At 46.7% G+C, this 24,110-nt stretch overlaps 1 long non-coding RNA gene across 1 annotated transcript in view; it reads right to left on the bottom strand.

Moving 5' to 3' along the window:
* LOC135245857 (uncharacterized) overlaps positions 1–24,049 on the bottom strand; it is a 74,628-nt gene extending 50,579 nt beyond the window's left edge. Inside the window, exons 1-2 of the long non-coding RNA XR_010327422.1 lie at positions 23,881–24,049; positions 21,417–21,541 (exon numbers count right to left, since the gene is read on the bottom strand). This is a non-coding gene — a long non-coding RNA (uncharacterized LOC135245857). The remainder of the gene's footprint in view (positions 1–21,416; positions 21,542–23,880) is intronic.
* Between the last annotated feature and the right edge of the window lie 61 nt (positions 24,050–24,110).

Here is a 24,110-nt window from a genome sequence, read left to right as displayed (position 1 = left end):
TTTACAGTCTCTATATAACTGCAAAGGAGAATAATAAACACACCTATTCCAACAGAGATACAAGTCCCGGAACTACGCGAGATGCACACACATCCTGCTAAGAACCGGGATCTTGCAAATGTTTTACCCAAAAAAAACAACATAGAAAAATAGAGGCTTCGATTGTACTGCTCATCAAAAGCCAAAGTGATGAAATCCGTCATGATTATGGAAGGCAAAATCCTCTAAAAAAAATACATTAATTAAATTCTGGCTTAATACCCATAATAAGCAATCAATGCTCTTACAAACGGATTAATGCAATGATATTACAGAACAAATTCTCATTAAACGCATAATTGTTTTTCCATTCACTAATCTTCAGATACAGATTTCTTATGTTCCCTCGCGATTTAAGCTCCTTGTTAGCCCCGAATACGGAGAGAAATATGACAAAGCGTGTCACGCCACAGCCACTAATCCTAGCAGAGGCTTATACTGTAAACCTCACGGAAACACATACCTTAAAGCCAATCACAGTGCTTCACAAGGGTTCATTAAAATTACATGGGGGGTGAGGAATGGCATTCCCTCATATGAAGGAGAATTAACACTAAATATTTTTATTCATTTGTGATGGGACAGTGGGCGACTCATTTATTTTCAATACTCTGAAAAAGTATCACAATAATTGTAACGCTACGGCAGACAAACACTTTTTGACCGGTGTGTAGTTCAGCCCGGCCGGGACCTGCAGTTTGGGAGGCTCAGAGGGGGGCGAAGCACGGCGGAGACGGGCTTAACCAGCGCGATGCTCCCCCCTCGCCTCAGGCGCTCTCTCCGGCTCCGGCTATCTCCCCCTCTTCAGGGCCCCGTTCCCGGTAATGAACCGCCGTTAATCGCCTGCAGGGGACCCCCCCACCCCCACCCCGGCTCTAAATTTCACTCGCCAGACGCCTGACCCCGGTCAGCGGGAAGGATAAGCGTAATTTAATGCGCCGGCTTCGGTTACAGGGAGCAGCAAAGGGAGCAGCAAAGGGAGCAGCTTTCCTCTTTCTCTTCTGTTTCTCGCTTCGAACGTCTGGAAGAGTTTCGCCTACACTCCCCATTGTCTTTTACCAGAGGCCGATAAAGCTAAACGCTGTGTGATTTCAGCAGCACCGGGGCCGCCCGCCGGACTGCTGCGCGTGAATAATAACGTTAATAACCACATTCCCTTATTCATGCACTCACCACTAGGCTTTTTTCTCCAGCGCACCACACTTCCATAAAGCGCTGCTTTTCTAGCGCACCATCTCTGCAGTTTCACACGCCGCGTACGCTGAGACGCAGTGTAATCAGGTGACATGCAGGCAGTGCACTTGTCAGCGGCAGGACATTCCAGCAAGAACGAACCGCGTGACGATCGGCCCAGGGCCACGTGGAATAGCCTATTCTGTGGACCGTGTTTCAGCTCTCACACGTAACAGGTTAGAAACACACGCTCCCAAAAGACTAAGAAAGGTAGCACTTAAACCCTTAAAGGAGCGAGATCACAAATACGTGATTAGAGTGTTCTTAACTGAACATTCTAATGCTGATGGAACAATCACTACTAGTAACTGAAAGCAGTGGAGTTCTACAACACTGATTGAAAAAAAACATTGAAAAAACCTACTCAAAGAGTTAGTAGTTTAACAGCTGTGACACAACCAGGATTTGAACCTGCAACACCTCAGCTCACAATACACAGTCCATCACTCTGACCTTCCATTATCAGGCTGGGCATGGGGGCGCTGAGGGGACATTAATCCGCAGAGAAAGGGATTAGCCCGGTCTCAGCTGTGTGTTCTCTATCTGTCAGGATGAGGGGAAGGTGAGGGATTAGTACCGCTGCACACGGGGGGAGGAGACCCCCCCGGTCTCAGAAGCGCGATAGTGAGACTGATGACCCTCCGACCCGGCGACCTCGCGGATAAAGGCCCGACTCGTGCACCGGTAACGGATATTAGCACCCAGGAAGCCGGGGGACGGCGACCACGCGCTCGCGGCTCTCTCCGATCTGGCTGTGTGTAAACGAACACGCCCGCGGCGCTAACAGACAGGGTGCGGAGGTGTGTGTGGGTGCGGAGGAGTGTGTGTGCGTGCGGAGGAGTGTGTGTGCGTGCGGAGGGGTGTGTGTGCGTGCGGAGGGGTGTGTGTGCGGCGCGCACTTCAGCTCAGGCTCTCTAACCAGCGGGATCACTGAGAGCTGTCCACAGTGCTGAATGAGCCACGCTGAGCACAGGCACAGAGAACAGAGCACCCTCAAACCAGAGAGAACTGCCCCTCCTCTTATAGCCACTGCAATGCCCATGTTCAGACATGATCCCGCCCACCATCAGCCCCAGCCAATCAGGGGAGACTGAAAAGTATCAAAACTCTATGACAGAAAACATCACCTGGTGCTGAGAAGACAGTAAATAGTTGCTCCAGAAGAAATGTCAGAAATTGGGTGAAATTGGATGGTTAAAACTAAATGGGGGAAGAAACCAAGCCAAATGATGCTACAGATCCAGCATTTCTTTATTTAGAGTGTATCACAGATCAATTCCTCTCTTTTGTGATGGTGATGGGATGAGGAATGGCACATGAGCTTCCTCTGACTGGGTTAAGTGTATTACCAATTATTATTCTTGCAAATGGAATAATGAATAGTTTTGAATGCCAACCATTTTCTCTCACAATATTCCATAATGGAGTGTGTGCTTTCATCTAACTCTCTTTCGTCTGCATGAAACGAACGGGCTGTGCTTTTGTCTCTTTGTTTTAGCACTTAATTAGTCCCATGAAAATAAGCTTTACTTTTATTGAAAAGGCAAAGGAATTAACAATATGCTGGCAGTACTGAAAAAGCACCAAGTGTTAAAAACATAAAAACAAAGAGACAAAAGCACAGCCTATTAATTTCCAACAGAGAGAAGAGCTTTAGACAGAATATTGCACCCAATTACAGAAAACGGTTGACATTTAAAACTCTCATTATTCCATTCTCAGAAATAATAATTAGCAATGTTCTGAATTCAATAAGATAAATTCTTGTTCCAATACTTTGCTGCTGTTGAGTACACTAATTCCACCATAATTATATCAGCCATTATTAGTTATCAATAAGACTAAACTCTGCTGCTTGAAGATACCCATGGGCCACCTGTTAGACAGTTACTATAGGAGAACGTCTGCTCTACTGTTCACTTTCAACTACTACTTATTTTTTGCATACTATTTAAAGACATTTATTAATATAAACAATCAGTTTGTCCACACAGCTTGGTAAGTTTGTGAGTAAGCATTACCTTCGTATTATTTAAATTGGATGCACATGGTACACTGGAATGGATGACAGGATATTAAATCACTGCTCTACAAAACGAACCAGGCAGCCACGTTTCTTCAGCCGCTGCAGCGCAGCTGGACTGCGCAGTCGCTGCGCTGGACGAGAGCGGCGGTGTGCAGCGTGCCGCAGCCGGACCGCGGGGGTCTCAGTCCAGCACAGAGCATGCTGGTCCCTGACGAGACTGCACCGCCTGAAACCAGCACCCTATCTGGGCACCAATGTGGTCAAATAACCCGCCCTACCCCGTGGGGCATCTGGTCACAGTTGGCGCAGTCGGGAACCAGTACCAGACCGCGAGGCGCAGTCACACAGTGCAGCAGCTTCTTTTCCGTAAGCTGGAAGGACACCGTGTGCTTCTAGAATCAAGGAGACACTTAAAAAAAATAATAATAAAGCCGCTAAGCTGATTCATATTCGCGTCCACGGCGAGTGCAGAAATTCTATGTGCCATCAATCTATTTGATGCCGTTTCACACAGAAATAATAAGGCACCTCTTCCCAAAAAAAAAAATTAAATATAGCTTTCCCCATTTGCACTAAATCGGACAACTTGGTCTCTTGGAATTTTGTGCTTCCAGTCAAAATGACCTGGACAGGCGGCTTTCCCCTGATGTCAGAAAAGTTCAAAGCAAATCAGCTTAACGGCAAAAGTTTCAGGAATCAACATGATATTGACGCGACTGACAGTGCAGGTGGTTGCTCTGAACCAAACAGGGCAGCGTTTCATAACAAACACGGTTTTCCAAGTGGTCTGAATGCAAAACCGAGAGTCTCTCTCTTTTCCCAGACTCTCCACGGAACTGTCAAAACTGAGCGCTGCAACTGGAGCTGAGAGCGCAGCTCTGACAAACTGAAATTTACCCGCAAACTCCCAGAGTGCACCGCTTCCCCACTCAAAGTCTAGCACACAACGGGCTCTCGTATTTTTTTAAGATTTCCAGTCAAAAGTGGGTCAGAACATTCTCACAGCGATCTCTCGAAGGAAAAACTAGCCGGAATCAATATTGGGCAGCGATTTTACGGCGAAACGTTAAGTTCTCGGGTTTTGTATTTATTTAACGGGCTCGATCGTTTCTCGATCCGACAGACCGGGCGGAAAGGTTTTACTGTGGTCAAGCGGAGGACCGCGCCGATGCTGGCCGGCACAGCTGTCAAACTGTCAGCTGTCAGTGACTGCGGGAGGCTTGACAGCTTAGGCCGTCTTGTTGAAACTGAAACTGACAAAGAGTATGAAGGGGCGTTTGACACATACAGAATAAAAATCTGCAAAAAGACAAAAAAATAATAATAAAACCTGAAAGAATTTGTAGATTTGGGTAACTAGCCAAGAGACCCGTGTCAAAGCAGTCATGTCGTAGGGACTTGAGGCTATCATCCAAAGCTTTAAACCGTTAAAATTCACAAGAGTACTAGAGACTGGCATTTTTAAGACAAGCCTGATTTCTATGACAGTGGATTACAGAACCCATCCTAAGTAAGTGAGGTTTCACTGTTCTCAGCTGAACAGTGTGACTATTTTATGAGATTAGGAATAAAAATACATGGGGGAAAAAAATGTAATAATTAAGTCATAATAAATAATGAATGGTGGATTTGGAAGAAGTTGGTGTCAGTGAATGTAAACACCGATGTCGTATCCCAGATCTATATACGCATTCAGCAGCTACTCTCAACAGTCTGCACCAGGACTCCTCCGCACGCACCGTGTGGCCTTGTGGGGCGTAGGCGCATTTAAACAAAGGTGAGCACCGTTTGAAAATTTCACTAAGTGTCCAGGGAAATCAGCTCTGGGCTCTGCACAGACGTCGAAAGTAACCCTTTTGTCTTCCGGTTGACTTCCCTTTCCGTCCAGTCAATCGCTCTCCAGCTAAAGAAAGACCCTAAAGAGATTATCTCCTGCCCTGGTGTGCCATTATTATCAGACAGTGGGTATTGACTGAACCTCCTGGCCTGGAAGCCCATTATTATCAGTCAGTCTGTATTGACTGATTGATTTGTCCTTCAGCATTGCAAATTCAGATGGGGATCTGGATAATGTACTAATTCAGCGCACACACAACACTCACACGAGTGCACACAAAATCACCAGCTCATTTTTCTTGCAAATCCACGAACTGTGTGTACAGGTGTGACATTACATTGCAATGTTGCCCTCACAGGTCATAGTTTTGCACCATAGCAACAGTACACATATCTCTGATCATGATCAAACTCGAGAGGGAATATTAAAACAATAATATTGGAATATTTTTGGAACAAGATGCATGCGGAATACTTTTGAACCAATTTTACACTGCAAAAAAAAACACTTTTCAATATTTTTAAAATATTGATGCTACACAACGAGGTTCCTGGCCGTTAAACGCTGAAGCTGTTGTTCCTGCAGTATGCTGCGTACAGCCAGTATCAGCGTCTGGCAAATAAGAGAACGAATAAACAAATCATTCGCTGCTGTGGAGCTTCAATCAGGAGAAAGTGAGTGAAAACATTCCGGAATGAAATGATAGAATTGAAAAAAGAACAAAAAGAACACGCGTAAAAAAAAATGAATTGAACGTCAACGTAATGATGGCAATGAAGCAGGTGCCGGGAAATCTTGCCTCAGAAGTAATTTGGCATTATCTCGCATATCTGCACGCAATCTTCCTTTCTCCGTCTCTCCAGTTTGTTTCCCCTTCTCTCGTAATTGAGACGGCCTGGTTACGCCCCCCCCGCCCCCCGTAAGTACAATACAGTCTCCGCATCTTCCCGCAGCAGTGGAGGCGTGCAGCTGTGCAGACGAGCCTCACCGTGCCGCAGCCTCGCAGTGCAGCTGCGCAGGTGGGCTGCAGCTGCCGCAGACGCGCTCTCGCACGACGAGGTGCGGAGGACCCTGCTGAAACAAACCCCCCCCCTCTTCGGGAGACGCTGCGCTCAATTATGCACCCCCACCAGTATCACCACTCTGCCATCAAGACGCCCGGGATTCCTTTCCAGAAGACGGAGTGCCTGGACTTGACTCAGCAGTTGGATGAGCTACCCATAATGCCTCTCTTCTTTCCCGCAGATGGTCACAGTGCGCGCATTGCTTCTGCTGATGAATCAGCTTCCCCCCCCAGTGGGAACTCAAAAAGCCTCTAAGCAGCCACACGTCCAGCCCGTCTCTGTCTGTTACCCTCTCAGCTTTAACCCCCCCCCTCTGAATAAAAAAAGGAAATACCAAAAGGAGGATGGATTGTCCACTCTCCCAAAAAATAAAATCAGGCTGTCTATCCATCTATCGACTTTCAATCACCCTTTTATTTTCTTTAAGGTTTTTCCACTTTCACCCTCAGTTCAATACGGACGTACGGCCAAACATAACCAGATACGCCGATCTGCGCTAGCATCAAACAGCATGAGGAGGGGGGGGGAAGGCTCCCTTCCTGGGGCCGTCGGGGAGGTGGGGGGGAAACCCAAAACGGACAGGTCGGCCAATTTTGTAATTCAGTCTGACCGCCTGCGTTTTAGCTTCGCGGATTTCCAACGGAGGCGTCGAAGGAGAACGCGACGCAACAGCCAGCGAGAAGCGGGAAGCGCCCGTGGAACAATGCAGCCGGTGGAAAGCCCGATTCATTAAGAGACAGAGAAACATACATATTCATACGCCGCCTCGTCTCTGCGTCCCTCCCGCTTCACCCCCATAAAAGGTCTGTGTGTCTGTTTGCTTTACATAACAAAGTGATAATTGCCATGTAATTACGCTCTATTGAGATGGTTAATTGCGCCAAACGGGTAGAGCGTGTATCAGAAGCCACTGCTCAGAGGCTTAAGTGGTATTTGTATTCATATATGCTTCTTAGAGGAGGGATGAGGGGCCCCCGCCTGAAAAACAAGGACGCCAGAGCGCTCTGCTTCTCAGGATGCGCATCGGGCCAATGAGGAGCAGTGCTGTGAGCGCGTGCGATCGGATCTGCATGTGTATGGGCCCGCGGGTTCACGGGTTTGCGTGTGATGTACTGTCAATGTTGGTTCGTGCAGATCAAATACAACATGTACGCATATGCATACTGCCTGTGTGTGCAAGAGCTGTGTGTGCACAGGCGCATGTGTGTGTGTGTGCGTGCATGTTTGTGTATCTGCTTTAGTGTGTGTGCACCTATGTCTTCAGACGCGGCGCCATGCCAGTCAGTAAAAACGAGCGTCTCTCTCTCTCAGCGACCCATCGATCGCCCCGAGCAAAGGCGAGCTTTAAGTACATTAGCTAAATCCCTCCCGTCATCCTGGGAGCGGAAACCAAAACGACCGCGGGACCGCGCGTCATCAACACGCCGCGTTCGGCGAAACCGCTGGCACGAGACGACAGACTCCTGGCTCCACGCGTCCGGGCCTGCGTCGCGGTGCCCTGTGATTGGTGCTCGTAACGCCGTGCGAGGTTTGAAGCTGCCGCAGTACAAGCACTCCCCTGCTCCAGCCCGTCTCCCCCAGGAGACATCTGCCAGTAAATCGCAGCGGCGAACGGGACCGAGTGAGTAACGGAGGTCACATCAGAGCACGAGCAGTACAGGCCCCGCCCTCCGGTCACACAGGCAGCAGCCCCGCGCAGCAGCTAAATCACATGACCTGCCTTTGAGGAAGTGACTGACTGACAGATCTGAATCTGCCCGGTGCTCTGGGCAGGTGCTTTAATGCAACAGAATGGAGTCCCTGCAGCCCTGATTGTGCAGACTCTCTTTGATTGACGACGCCTGCACGGCTAGCTGGGAGCCCGGCGCGCCTATTCATCCCAAAACAAAAGGCCGAGGCCGTGACTGCACTTATCGGACACTCACAGGTGTAATTATTCTGCGGGAAAAGAAGCGCACGGCGTGTAAGAAAGCTCCCAGAGAAATTACACCCCGAGCCTTCTCAGCGCTCTTCTCTCAAACCGCGTACGTTCGGCTGCTTGGTTACCGGATAACAAGACTTTTAAATTTTTTTTTTTGTCTTTAGGAACGCAGACAAAAGGGGTCGTTCATTACCTGGAGTTATTCTGATATTGTTTCAGGTTTAGTGGGCGGTTTTCGATTGGCCCCGGACGCTTTTTTTAATGTATGAACGACGGTGTATTTCAGACAACCTGTCGGCTTTTACAACGGGTGTGTACAGGGCATCTGGGGACCAGGGGTCAAAAGTGAGAAAACACACATCGGATAAGTACAGCGCAGCTCGCACAACAAAGCTGTGTTTCCAGCGGCCGTCCGTACGAACACATTCATTTTATGGTGTTTATTCGTAACCATCAGCGTTCTTATATTGAGCTGGTAACTCAGTGGTCTCAGGGATACATGCGCCACAGGAAACATTTCCAACTGAAAACCGTATTAAATGCAATTTTTCGTAGAATGAATGGGTAATGTGTATGTACACACTCTGGAGGCGTAACACTGTATGAGGACAAGTTGCTTTGCAGTTACTCAAAGTGCATCGTCTTGCTTTGGACCGGGAACCCCTTAACGCCCTGCACTCGCATTAAGAGATTCATGGTGGAAAGCAAGTAAGTCGTAAAGCTGGGTGGTTGTTAAAACTCTATATATCTAAAATATCCTTCATTGTACACAAAATCTGTCTGGGCCAATTTGAAAAACACACATTAAGACTGAAAGAACATATAAAAACCCCAGAAACTGGACTATCCATTTCAAGTGAATCAAACGTTCACCAGTGCAACTACTACACTAGCCCCTGGGGGTAAAACAAGGAACTGCCACTCACTACTGTGAGTCCAGCGTGTGCTGTCGATTAGCCGTGTCAGTCACGGTGAGTCGGTCAGTGAGTCATTGAGTTAGTGAGTCGGACAGTGAGTCAGTGAGTGTGGGAGGCCATCATCTCAACAGCAGCCTCCTCCAGTTATGGGCCACAATATCTTTCAAAACCACAACGGCGAAATATTGTTATAAGCTACATTTACTTTACGGTCATATTGTCAGCTCCTTTTTGCACTTGTTTATTATAGACACAAATCAAGACAGACCAGCTTGTGTTGAGAACTTATGAAATATGCAAATGAATCTGGTTTGCTTCCTGCTTTAAACGAAGGAGCCATTTTGAGCACTCATTTTCTCTGCTTTTACTAGAGCTCTGTCCCCTGTTCGGTGATACTGGACACTAAAGGGAGACACGGTTTGCGCTGCATTGCAATTCCTGGGAAACATGTAGAAGCAGTTTTTGTTTTTTCTGAAGGCATTGCAGTTTGTTTGTGCATTGTTCGCACTTGAGCATAGCGATAAGAAGCAACGATGAACGCAGGAGCAGCAACTTCAGCGGAAAAGTCTAGCTGCTAGGCTAGCTGGCTACTGCATCTGAAAATAGTAGCAGCGGCTACACTTATGGGGCTACCTCATTGTAACCACGGAAACCACTCTCGACCTGCCAGTGCAAAACGGCTACAGGGCTGAGGGCCCGCACTCTGCACTGTGGATACATATTTGTGGGTCCTGGGGAATCCCACTTTTGCCAATGAAAACCCCCGAAATTGATACATAAAAAGGGTGTTTTGAGAGAGAAGTGTAGGCTGTTGTGTAAATTGAATATGGATACATGAGCCATTTAAATCCATCTACTTATAATCATGAATTTAACAGGCTAAAGCAAACATACAGACTGAAAGATAAACACCGGAAATGGTGCTTTACATTTGTCAGTTAGAGCGTGCCATTTCAAAATGAGAGAAAATACAGACACCTTTTTCAAAGTTCGTAGAAATGTGAGGAAATTGTCAGAGTGCACATCTATTGAGCCGTTACATTTCGACTACAGCCACAAGGACAGCTGCAGAGTTATGTCTCAACCACAAACCCAAAACCCAAACTGCCGTAAGTAAAGCAAATTGATCAAACTAAATGTAATCAAGCGGGCAAAAGAAAAGGCACGCATGCCAGAAAAGAACATGATTCCTCAGAAGCCTGCTTTTCAGACTCTCTCTCTCGCTGGAGGACTGGAAAGAGCTCCAACCGACGCTGAGGACGGACGCCGATTCGCTCTCAGATCCACCCGTCCCAGGACAAGAGTGATTCTTAATACACCCTGTTCCTGTTAAGACCCAAAACTCCCCCCCCCCCCACACCCCACACCCCACACCCCCGCCTCGCCTGCACAGGACCACCGGGCTCCCAAACTTCCATCAACTTAATTGAGCCAGACAGATACAGCTAATTATGCGGCGATAATCAGCTTCATCTGACTAATTACAATTCTCATTAGCCGCTGATAATGCTCATTAAATGTACATTCAGCGGAAGGTATTATGCATAATAGCACTGGGACGGGGCTGGGCCAAGCCCCCCGGTGTCGCACGGGGGGGGCGGGGGGGGGGGGGGGGAAGTGGGGAGAAGGCGGCGCCCGGAGACAGAGACTGCTGCCGTGGAAACGCTCTGTGCATCAGTACCGCCCGCTCCACTTCAAAACCGGGAGGAAATCAACAACACGGGAGAAAAAAAATAAATACATTTTGGAATAATTAAGACAAACTGTCGTAGGACTTTTTTTGAGAAGCTTCACCTGCGAAACGCAATCAGCGCCAGACATAAGTGATTCTCAAACAAAACAAGCAGGTTTGACGTGGCGTTATTCGCCCCTCTAATTGCAGAAACGGGAGAGGATGGAGGGGAAACGTGGATTTAAAACGTAACATCGATGCGATGCAGTTTGCTCCCGAGTTAGCGTCTTTATAGCCCGCCGCGAACGCGCAGCTCTGCTGACAGAATGACGAGCGTACGCACACGGGCCGCTTTTAACGGTCAGCACAGACACCCCGGGGAACCTGCGGGTACGGAGGAGAAACACAAGGGCCCGAAAGCTTCCCAAATACATTACTATTATATCTGAATATAGCTTTGCTTGTCTTTGTGTGTGTGTGTGTGTGTGTGTGCGCACCTGTGTAGCACAAGCCTCAGGCATGAGTCCCATACTGAGGATATCAGTCACACAACACAGCTTTTAAAAAAATAAATTAATTTAAAAAAAAAAAACCCAAGCCCATGTGTCCCGTGCTCAACAGGAAGTTACCCTCTGCGCCTACCACCAGACAGGAAATAACACCTTCTGTCCAGCGCCCAACAGGAAAAGGGCTGTGGTTGGGCCTGGCCACGTGCAGGAGGTGACGGGGGCGTGACACGTGCACATGACTGGGTGCCATATTACCCATTAGGGTAGAGGTGCACGGGGGAGAGGGGCTTTAAGAGCAAAGGGGGAGGCTAACACACCCGTTTTATGAGCCAGATTTTGGGATAAATTTTTTTTTTTTACTGAAGAGAGACCATAAATGAAGCTGAAAAGCATTCTGGCTTTCATGCGCACCATAATGGAATGCTTTAAACAGCCATAGCTCAGACATTTATAATAAACAGCCAAAAATAAAAAAGGTTGAAACCATGGCAACATAATATAATGAAGACAGCTTTCTTTTGTTTTTTGTATTTTCACATTTCAGCTCTCCTGTGCTGTGCGCGCTTTGCTAAAATGCCTTCCAGCTAAACGCAACAAAAAAAAACTGAGATCACCCCGCTACACATTTGACTATTGACCCAATTAAACTGTAACCATCCCTGCAGAAGAGTTTGATTAAATTCTGCATTTTAATGTTTGCATTCTTAGCTCCGGGCGTCCCGATCGTCCACTCTGCATAAATTTAACCCCCCCCCCCCCCCAGGAGAGGAAATCGAAGCGGGCGAACGGGCGTCTCGTTAAAAAAACGCGTTCGAATTTAAACTCGGAAAGAAAAACAAGCCCGAAGCCACGATGCATTTACGGGGGGAAATAGACGTAAATAAATTTAAAATAATTTATTTTACCGATTAGCGCGACCCGGAGGAATGACTGACGCCGCTGTGCGAGGAGCCCCTCATCACGACAGCCCGCGCCCGTAAAGGCAACCTTTCATCCTGTACCATAATAACACGCTCAGAAAAATGCATCCGCATTCCCACAAGCAGTAACAGGACACAAAAAGTACACATCTAACATATATATGCGTATAAAGGGTTTTTCCTGCATTGAAATGCATTGTGAGGGGTGCCTAAGTGTTTTTTTTTTTCAAGCCACATAAACCGCCTATAGGAGAAATCGCACAACAATAAATAAAAAATAAAAACTGTAAAATGATTCGAAGGGGTCCATGAATTTATCAGTAATACTCTGTTGTGAATAACACTGCATTTCAAGTTTTTAAAGTTTTGACTGCTTTCAGGTTTACATGGAGCCTTAGACACCATATTTGCCTGGTGCAGCTTGGACGGTCTGATGCTGTCAATGGGTCATGGTCGCTCAAATGTTAATTTTAAAAAAAAAAAGTTCTCTCTTCCACAGACAGCCTTTGTGCCTTGCTCCTTTCCCATATTATGCACCTTCAAAGAGCTTTGCGTGGATAAATAACTTCCTGTAAAGTGATGAGTTGAGCTCGGTGCAGCAACCATGGAAACGCTATTATTTTAACAGGAAGTGATCACCGTTCCCACCAGACCTCAGGGGGGTTTAAAATCACAATGAGAATCCTGCACACCCTAATCCTCCGTAAAGGTCAAACGTTAATCAGGAGGTGTTAAAAGGGAGGGGCCAGGGGCTAATACGTCCTATTCTTAATGACGAATACTAAAACGACCCCGCCCCCCCAACCCACTGGATACTATCCTTCATATTTCCAACTGCTACGCCTAGCTTGCAGTCTCCAAACATCCAGGCCTGCAGGTCGATATTCATTACCTCTTCAAAAAGGAAGCGCCAATTAAATAAGTACAGAGTAAAGCGATCCTAAACGGGCAGAGTGGCAAGACAAATTAGAGTGGCACGTCAAATTAATTCTGCCGTGCTGGACATCTAGGTCCCTCCTGCTCTCACTGTTGCCATGGAAACGACAAAAACACAAACACTCCGGGCCTACCTGTAAACTAGCGGCCGTTGCACGCGTTCGCGCACACAGATATCGGCTTTCCCCTCATTGTTTAGTGGTAATGACGAAGAGCCAGGTTCTGATCATTAGTCGGTAGAAAGTTTAGAATTTTTTTAATGAGGTCATTAATGAAGTTCTTTTTTAAAATTTTTTATTAATGACCCAAAAAAAAAACACCTAAGTCTTATCAGGTGACCGCAGACAGAGATGCTAATAAAGCTGTCCGTTTTCAAGTTAATTCAGCTGTTTATGGCTTCTAGCAGCTCTTATTAGCATATTCCACCACTCAAGGTTTTTTTTTTTGGTCCGCCCAACTCCGTTGACTTAAAGGAGCGGCGTTCCACCTCCTCGCGGCGAGCCCGGGCGCGCTAATGACTAGCTCGCCGTCGAGCCGTCCGGAGGAGGACAGGCGAGCGAGGAGCAGCAGAAAGGAGGCGCGTGGGTAATTAAGGCAGAGAGAGGGGCCCGTGTCTGACAACACCCGCGCAAACAAACCTGCGTGTGTGTGCGTGTGCGTGTGTGTGTGCGTGTTGTGCGCGCGTGTGTGGGCGTCAGGAGCAGCAGTCCTTTGGCACTGGCAGTCGTGTTCGTTGGTAAAGGCAAGGGAAGTGGCGGGAATGGCAGGGCGTTAGCATGCGGAGGCGGGAGGCTAACAGCAGCAGGGAGCTCACGCTGACAGGACGGCGAGCGCACTGCCGCCACCGGCGAGGGCCGTCAAAGCGCCCGCGCTCCCAACGCAGGACTGCAACGCGCCACAGCCCGACGACCGCCATCGCTTTACACCGCCGCGACGCCGATTACCCACAATACCCCCAAGCGAACCGCCCCAGCTCCGTCACAAACACAGGGGTCAAACCCGGGAGAACACCCCTCAGCTACTCAACTACTAAATATGTCCCTTAGATTTGAACAGCGCCAAAGCGAGCGGTAAACTTTTTTTTTGTTAATTTTTTTTTATTTTTATAAACGGCGCAACCTTCGTATTTGATGCCGATCTGACGCACGTCGAAAGAGAAACAGAGCTCTTACACGCTGTGGCCTTCACTCTAAGGCTTGCTGAGCGTTAAAAGACATCGCTCCACACACGCACACGCACACACACACGCACACGCACACACACACACACGCAGCTTTCAGCCCTCCGCCAGGCATTACTTGCACCGCCAGGCCCGCTCTTCAGGGCTAAAGCAACTCCGGTCACAAATTTACAGCTGTCGTTCGGGTGCCCTTCTGTCATTGTGAAAACCGAAAAAAAGAAAAAGAGGACGTGTTTGTGAAAGTAGGAAAAATTAGTTTTACCTGATTCTGCCTCAAGGTGAAACGCTGCACCCAAGTGCGGGAGAAGAGGCGAAAGTCAATGCCTAATTGACCAAAGTACACTTAAGATTGGCTTTTAGCGAACACGTCTCCCTGGAGATTCGCTTGAGGGGAAAAAAAATAAAATAAAATGACATCTCCCATGAAGGTTGTTCTATTTCAAGGCGCATTTTACAGATCTTTATTTATATATATATATATATATATATATATATATATATATATATATAAATAAATAAAAGGAGGATGTGTTGTCGCGTGTTGCCATGGAAACAAAGTGCAACTCTTTAGTTTTTCTTCTTTTCAGTTCCGCACTCCAGCAGTCACACCCGACCACAGGGAGGCGGGGCCCACACCACAGGAGACCCGTCGTGCCTTCCAGACTGTCCTCACAGTCCAGGGTAATGTTGTACACCTGAACGTGTGATAGATGGCATTTCTAAATGTCATATGATGGGTGGTGTGCCATTATCTTTAGAGCCAATGTTAGAATTAGGATCAGCTGCACTCATCTCCCAAACACATCTCACTGACACACACACACACACTCACTCACTCTCTCTCTCACATACACACACACACAGCCAGCCCATTCCAAAGGAAAAAAGTGGGCCCTTGGACTGAAAGGAAAAAAAGGAAATGAATTGTGCTACAGCAACCCAGCTTGAGTTTGATAACTTTCAGGGTTTTTTTTTTTTTTTTAAAGAGTTTTTTAGAGTAACTTTTTATATCCGCAGAAAGGTTTCAGTGAGAGGATGACTCCTGTGGGATGGATTTTCCACAACCTTCATCCATTTGTTTTGAGACATGATGAAGTTTGAGGAGAAAAAAAATCTCCTCAAACTTCAGGATATGCTCAGGAAAGGCTCCAGTAGAGGTGTTTCAGCCACCCGTTTCAATGCAAGTCAATGGTAACAATACAGTCAAAATACGGATTCAATACTTTTCTCCCCACAAGAAAATTTACGAAAAGTAGGTGCTTTTCCTTCGTCTAATAACCTCCCCAGGTGCTGATTTGTTAAGTTGTGATATTTGGACAATACTTTACTATTTTCTGAACGAATCAGTGACAGTTTGCGTCACTGCGGATTCACGGTCTCACACGGACGACCCGGACTCCATGCCCACACAAGGTTACCCCCCTTTTCCCTACTGCGCAGTTTCTGGCTCCAGTTCGTACAACATCACGAAGCAAAAAAAGACTGCACTTCTGTGGATGCAAAACGCTCCTCCCCAAGGCCATGGAGCATCGAGCCTACGGGAGGGAGGGGGAGGCTACACGGGACGGACACAGTCCTCACCCCCCCTTCCAAAAGAGAGAGAGGCTCCTTATCTCCTCCTCCAGTGTGTCAGGTGCTTCATTAGCACTGGTCTCCTCAGACAGGTGAGCAGATTAACTCAAAAGGTGACCTTTTTATCTCTCCCTCTGTAGTATTCCCTACGTCCGTCTCTGCGTACCTCTCCCCCCCCCGACACCCCCCCACCACCATCCCCCCTTCACCTCCTACTCTACAAAGTAGACATCACTCACTCAAATCGACCCGCGTCAGTCAGAACCAGGTCACCGGGTCAGGAACCAGTCGTTACATCTAAAGATGCCCACTCATTCAGTCTACATGAAGACAACTTCAGAGAGAGGAGAGGAAAAAAAAGGCTAAAAAAGACACTGAAATAATATTCATGGGGGTCAGAGAGATATTGCAGAGTACTGCAGGAGGAGCTGGTGGTGGAGCAAAAGGTGCACCTCCAGCACTAACTTCGGTAAACACGTCACTCCCTCCACGGATGAAGAATATTGCTCCAGTAAAAATGGACAGGCTGATTTGGAGAACATTTTTGGGGGGAAAAGAAAAGAAAAAAAAAGCAATCTAAAAAGTGCCAGTGTGTGTTTCCTACAAAAAAACGAAAAGCTGCGTGCTGAGTGCAGCTCCGTTCGATGTCGACACCCCCCCCCCCGCCTAAAGCTGAAACTCTGATTTGGGGGTCAGCTCGCCTGCGGACAGGCGCATTTAAATTCGGAAATTCTCCCTTCCACTTTAACGGTCCCTGGCGTTCCGATAATGACATCACCAGCGTTGGGTGCCGTTAAAGGGTTAAAAACCCCCTCAAGAACAGCCGTCGCGTTCGCCCCGCGGCCTAACTGAACCTGCAGGACGGGACGGATGGTGCCGGGGAAAGCTACAGTTGGCCAGCCGTTTGAATTTCTCAGTTAAGTGATGACAAGTGATTAATCAAACAAAAAAGATATGCATTCATAAACGCGTCGTTCTGCTGTTGCCAGGCGATGATGTATTTCGAACCTAAATCTGGCGGGTTTAATCAGGATTACAAGCGCGACGCACAAAGAGAAGGCATACTTCATCCACAGGCGTCAAAGTCACATCCACTTCGTAATGGAGACCATCATTTCTGAGATTGGTTTTTGCCAAAAAAAATCCCCGCAATCTGATTTAAATTTTGGCCGACGCGGAGTTATTTACTGGTGGCCGGGAGGCGGTCTGAATGTCCGCCCCGAATGCACAGGGCTGAGTTAATGGCACAGATAAACCCACAGCTGCAGTGCGGCGGACCTGAGCTGAAACAGGCCGCTCGTTTTACCGCTGAACCGCCAGCCGCCAGACACTGGGGGTCTGCCACACAAATCCCCCCGTTTGAGGATGGGTCGCCTAAAAAAATTTTGGAAAAATATAAAAAAGTTAAAAAAATATATATTTGTAATTTATTTAAAATTTATGAATGTAGGCTACAACATGTCGAACATCAGAACCACCCAACTGTAATAAAGCAATGAGGCCTGCGTGCCCGTGGTATATGACTGGCATGGCTAAACGGTGAGGCGCGTGTGTGGGCGAGGTGGTGGGGTCACGTAAATTTGTGAATATTCTTTTGAGGTCGCATCAGAAACAACCTTGGGAACCCCTGCACTAACCCGTATTTTTTTTACTTATCCGTGGGGCTAACGCTTATTCCCGATGAGCATATGAACTTACTCTACTAAAAGGGGGAAACCGATAAATATGAATCATTTTCAGCCCAGGATTCTTCCTCATTCCTAATAACTTCTCTCTCTAAACTACCCTTACTACTACCACGGTCCTTGAAACACTGGAGGTCTAATGTGGAAAAGCAAGTTTCAGTCCGGTTCAGTCCAGTAAACAGCGCACCCCGCACGGGGCACCTAATAAGGTTGTAAATGAGCCCGTAAATTATTGATAGCCCTTGATGCCGAGCACTAATGCGTCTTCGCTCATTTAAAAGTCAGCAGAATGGTGTGTGCACCCCACCATTAATAAAAAGCAAACACACCAGCCAGACACACTAGTTAAAGGGGAGGTGATTAAGGCTGTGTGCCATGCTAAGCACCTCGGGAGCGTTACTGACTCCTAATCTGTTTCTTAATATAGCAAATTAAAGAGCTTCGTTATTAAAATTAAAGAGTTAAATCACAGGTTGAGAAAAATAAAATGTATTAAGGAATCAAACGCCTATAATAGCTCCCAAACTGTACGTGCATTCAACAGTGCTCCCCCGCCAATCTCACTGCATTATAAACCGGCCATATAAGACGGGGTTACCACACCGAAACCAGCGCAAAATCCAAGTAAACAAACCATGAAAACACTGGAAACGATGCCAAAATATCACTGCCTTTGCAATACAACCACTCTATCGGCACTGGGCATGTTCTTTAAAGATGCCCGTCTGCTGTTTTTTTTAATTTTTTTATATAAAAATACAATCTTGTACCCACTACCATCATTTTAGTAAAAATGTGCAGTAAAAAAAAATCTGAACAAGAGCCACAACAAGGAGGTACCTGTTAAGCACAGTTATGGTTCACTAAACATTTTATCACATTTACCATGTGCTGTAAATGTAATCTTGCATTACATTTCTTTTTATATTTAGAATTTAGCTGTGTTTTGCTGCTGCTTGTTTTTCTGTGACGTTTCAATGTTTCTCTGTCCGAGGTTACAGAGGATAGGGAGCTTCATAGCCAACCCGGGCGCCGCAAATAAGCTGCACACGGCGTCTTCTAGATAAACCAATCAAAATAAAGCAATAAATAAATTAACCAATCATGATAAACCAATAAATAAGTGAACCAATCAAAACGAGCCAATAAAACAAATTTGCATTTACAGGTTTGCAGTGTGGCCTATGAAGCACTTGTTCTGCAACGTGAAGGTCATGGGTTTGATTCCCAGGTGGAGCTCCACCATGAAAAGCTTGAAAAAAAAAGGCCTTTAATCTCAACAGTGTCACTAAACATCCAGCTGCTGTTAAGAGTCACCTTGAACGAAGCCGTCCGTCAAGCGGATTCACGGTCATAAAATAGGGAATGGAGGCTAACTGCACGAGCGGCACAGGAGCGCAGCGCTGCCCGCACTCCGCACCGATTAACGCGAGCCGCGTTTCTATGGTTTCCCACTGGAGCCGTTTCAACAAAGTGTGTTGATAACCAGCCACTCCCCTCCCCCACCCTTAAGTGGGCGTGGCTACAGCACACGTCACCGATAGGCTGAGCCTGAAATGAGTGACATGAACAACGTAGGGTTACCGTACAAAACCTACGGTGGGCTGTAGAGGCCGGGTTGCTGGATCTCAGCACACCTGATCCATCTCAGCAGCCCTCAATCGAATCCTTATTGGGCAAGCACAGAGAGAAGTCAATGTGTGGAACAGGCTGCCAGGTCACACAGTAGAGGCAGAAACTCTGGGGATTTTCAAGACAAGGCTTGATACAGTGTTAGACACTATCTAGTCTGAAGGTAATCAGAGCACTAATTTAGTCAGGAAAATGGAGCATTGTTGGGCTGAATGGCCTGTTCTCGTCATTATATTATGTTATGTTAAGCACACACACAGACACACACCGATGCATATTCACCGCGCGCACACACACACACACACAGTTAATTCTGCTTCGGGAGCGTGTTTGCTCAGAGCGAGTGTAAACGCAGATAAGAGCGCAGACGAGTCCCGTCCCCAGCAGAGGAAGGGGGGGGGGGATGAGGGGCTGATTCCGGAAAGATCCGCATTAAGCCCCGTCACTCAGGCGGCCGCCCTTGAAAACGGGAATTGGGATGAGACGGAGGGTGTCCCAGGAGTGCAGATCAACAGTACACCCCCCACCCCACACTCCCACACAGAGGGCCCCGGCACACAGCTAGTCACAAACAACCTGGAGATACACATTACTCACGCTGCAAAATACAGCACACACCTCACACTGAACTCACTTCACACTGAACAATACAACACGCTAGTTAGTATCTATTATACATGGACAACTAAATTCACTCGCAACGCGTCCCTGAGTCTGGCTGGACGGGTGGTTAGCGGAGGTCCTTTCATTCATAAGCCCTAGGCTGCACTCCGACGGGTGAGATCAGAGACCAGTGCTATTCCTCCAATCAGCAGCAAGCTCTCCTGTAGGACACCGTGTGTTACTGGCGGCGGGGGTACCGTACGAAAAGCCCGACTGGCTCTACATCCTGACGGGTGTAGACGGTAACTCAAGTCCTTAATTATATCCACGGGGGGCTGATTAACAGCCTGATTAATTAAGGTGTGTGAGCGGGGCTCTCCCACTGAGCGCGCGAGAAGGGCAACCCGGCATCCCGCCTAACCGGGTAATGGAGGGGCAGCGGCTGGGGAGGGGCGGGGCCAATCGCTAACTCTATTGCGGCCTCTGGGCAGGACGCAGCGGCCGGCCCAATCAGCAGCCACTCAGCCTCAAACTCTTCAGCTCAAATACAGCTGTACAAATTAACACAGGCATAAGCTCCCCTGGACACGGATTTCAGCTCAGCAAGATGAATAATCTTTCATTATGTGAAATTAGATATACATACATTTACATGTGTGTTTATATATAAACATATATGTACAAACTTACACGCATATGTACACGTAGACATTCATATACATTTTACATATATACGTATTTACACACACACACACACACACTTTCTTCTTTAAATCCACTTTTAATCTACTCTTAGGCCATTTGACACCTTGAATAACAAGTGGACCCATTTGTCACTTTTTTATTTACTTATACGTGTTTTTCTAATCACTCACGGTGTGGATTTTAGGTGCTGTAAAGGTAATAACACATCCCAAATGTCAGCCAAAGTGAAGATCGAGGTGCACAGTGGGAGGGGCCTGAGAGGGCCTCATGAATAATGGATGAGGCCGGGCTGAATTGGATCAATGAGAGACGAGGATATAAGAGTCATCGTTCTAACGTTCCATCATTTATAACCTGGATGAGCTCCTCTGTCACCCTTGTCAACTTTTAAGAGCTCTTTAGGCCTGTTTGACACTGTCTGTGTTACACCTCTGCCTCCCCCCCAGTCTCCCCCACCCCGCCACCACCACCCAAGAACTTACCTCCAGGCAAACAACTCTATAAAGAAAAGCTGCGGACACATACACTAAATAGTATAAAGGGATGACGATCCATTGCCTCAAGCCTCAAGATCTGCATCAGGTCTTTCTGGGCCACATACATGCAGGTCAACACACTTTTAATATTCACGTTTAAAAAAATAATTAAAAAAATAAAAAAATCACATGATTGTGCAGGTAATGTTTGTTCCAGCAGCATAAATTTAAATTTACCTTTGAAAATTTACCAACAACTTTAGTTTTACCTCAAGAGAGTGAATCGCATGCATATTTATTTAGCCAAGCCTGTTATCCCACCACAGCCTCAAGAGAATATGCACACAGTGAATATTCCATGTACATGAGACAATTTGACTGTGTGCTTTATTTCACAAAACTGAAGAAGTTTACAGAAAACTATAACTGACGTTTACAGAAGGCCAAGTCTACACCTTTCAATCGACGCAAATAACTGCTTCCACTCACCATTCTCCAGCTTCTCCCCTCCTCCAGTTCTGTGCCACTGCAACGCTGCCCCACTGTGTCAACTCTGGGGAACTGCACCTGCGCACCTCCCGCATTTCGACCGCCGGTTTGACGGGGTCCCAGGCCTGCAAGCAAACACGCGATTTATGCCATCGCACTGAGACCTTAAGGGCAGTCAGAGCACCCTGCCCGCGCGGATAAAAGCCAAAGGGAAACCATTTCGTGTGTCTGGAGCTACTCCGCCCGCCGCCGGGATCCGGCATTTCCCCGCTCCCTCCCGGGGCGAACGGGCGACGCTCGCTGACTGGCTAACGGAGGAGCTGAAACGGCCCCTGCGGCCTTGGCACGTTCCAGCGCTCGCAGGTGCATATGGATCATGTCTGCGTTCCAGCGACCGCTCAATTCACACAGCCTGCCTTGCATGGGGGATCTATCCATAATGCAGATGTGGTCCATAATGCATTCTGCTTATGAGAGAAATTAATACGAGGTGAATGTGTCCCATCCTGCGTGAGAAAGCAAGCCCGTGGGAAACGGACACACGGATAACAGATCGGCCAATGGCTCTCAGTGCACCTTGTTAATTATCAAGGCTTGAATTCAGTTTTCCCCTTCAGGTGTATGAAAAGAATCCCCGGCTGACTTGTTCAAGATAAATTGCTATATAAATATGCCATTACAGGCCTCAAAGCAGAACCCCTGCCACCACTAGCCAGTACGTGAATGACGCATGTGCGCCATATTATTATTAATAGGAGCGGGGAGGCTAGGCTTAGTGTAGGTCAGGGGAGTCCAAATCATATCCAGGAGCTGCAAAGTGTCTGCTGTATTTTGTGGTTCTCTTTCAGTCAGTAGCTAACTTAGACCTTGGGAAGGTACGTGGACGCCATGGCCAATCAATTACTTCAATTAATCATTTTAGGTACTGAAACACACACACACACACAAAACAGCAGATACCATGGCCCTCCAGGTGCCAACCTTCATTTTGGGTAAGAAATACATTTGTATCTTTCATAATGAGGGTGTGTTGAACTTTATTGAAAACTTCTGTTGACCCATCAATAGAACACAGATTTCCCAAAAGCTGATTGATTGGTTCTTGTCTCTTAGCAATTTCAGCAGTTGATGACATCATTGTAATCCTTTTGTTTGCAGCACCTGTGATTGTCGCAGAAACACACTTAAGTCTTGAGACACTCAAGAGTAACGCTTACCTATGAGAAAGTGTGAGCTGCTTGACAACTATATTTTACCGACCACTTTAAGCAAAGAATGATTTCACTCCAAAGTAAGCTCTTATGAGATTCTTAAGTGTGATTAAGAAGTTTGATGCATACGGCCCCAGGTCTGGATTCTGAGAACCCTGACATAGACAATCAAAAGGAGATGTGACAGGATGTCGATTGAGGACACAGAGGTAAACAAAATTGTGCAAAAATAAAAATGAAATAAAAAAACAGGGGAACCTTTACCACCTTGAATCCAGACTTCTGTTCACAGCAGTTTTTGCTTTGTGAGGGTCCAGAACAACAACTTGTGAGGCCCACCATATCTCAAGCCCCACATCACACGAGTGTATCAATGTTGCATCTATAAGGAGTTTTATAAGTCTATACATTAGCTACGTATTACAAAGGAAACCCAAATAGGCTACAAACGTTATGCAATGGGAAACGATTTACCAGTGTGTTTAATAAACTGCTGTATACATATTACGCTAGTTTAGACTTGTTACCAAACACGAACGCAAACAAACAATACACAAATAGTAAGCTGTAAAAGTTTTTCAAAAACAGCAAGGCGCATAAATAAATAGCGAAGAGGCACCAAACAACGGTAGTTTACTGTGCGAACTCAACCACTAAGAGAACGCCTTGCAACTATGCTAACTCGAAATATGGCCGGTTTCCCCGAGTATACAGCCTTCACCATTCGAAGTCATAGTAGACATATTGGCTCACCAAACACCAGCGATTCCGGACTAGACTCGACGGGAAAATGTCATTTTCGTGAAATTGTTTTTATAATTGAGCATTGCTTTAAAAAGCTAACAAGTCATATTTTATATTTTTTCATTTGATAGCAAAACCTTGGGGTTACGTTAAGCGTAATCATTTTTCAGCCGGTGTTCTGCCACGCGCGAGTTTCCACGAGACACTCGGCTAAGGCAAACCATTTTGCTACTATAGCCTCCGTTGTTCAAATGAAAGCCACAATTAAAACATGTCAAATGCAATTTATCTGCTTCTACTAAACGCTCTCTTTCAGCGGAAGCTTTGTTGTGGTCAAAAGTTGATAAATACACGATAAATGTTTGCTAAAACTACATCCTCTGCCAGCTCAAAGCATAAACACCCGACTAGCTTAGCTAGCGCTATAAACTATTATCTGTGGTCGCGAGACACTGCGCTTGGAAATAAAAATGACTACATAAAACAACAGATAAATACGTTAACTTAACAGTGTCTTGGCCTTTGTCGTTTACACTTTCTCCTTTTCCCCTTCGGTCTGCTGAACTTTTTGTTAATTACTTAACAAAATCAAACGCCCTACTGACCTCAGCCTTGATTACGGGATTGAGCACCTCACACTCGCACCTGCATCCAATTTAGGCTGTCCAATTAATCTAACCTGCACGAGTCTGGACTGTGGGAGGAAAACCATACAGACACAGGGAGAGTATGCAAACTG

Source organism: Anguilla rostrata, chromosome 19, assembly GCF_018555375.3.
Source record: "Anguilla rostrata isolate EN2019 chromosome 19, ASM1855537v3, whole genome shotgun sequence".
In the NCBI taxonomy this organism is placed as follows: domain Eukaryota; kingdom Metazoa; phylum Chordata; class Actinopteri; order Anguilliformes; family Anguillidae; genus Anguilla; species Anguilla rostrata.
The sequence above is the reverse complement of the archived record's forward strand: the minus strand, read 5'-3'. Positions and strand labels throughout refer to the sequence as shown.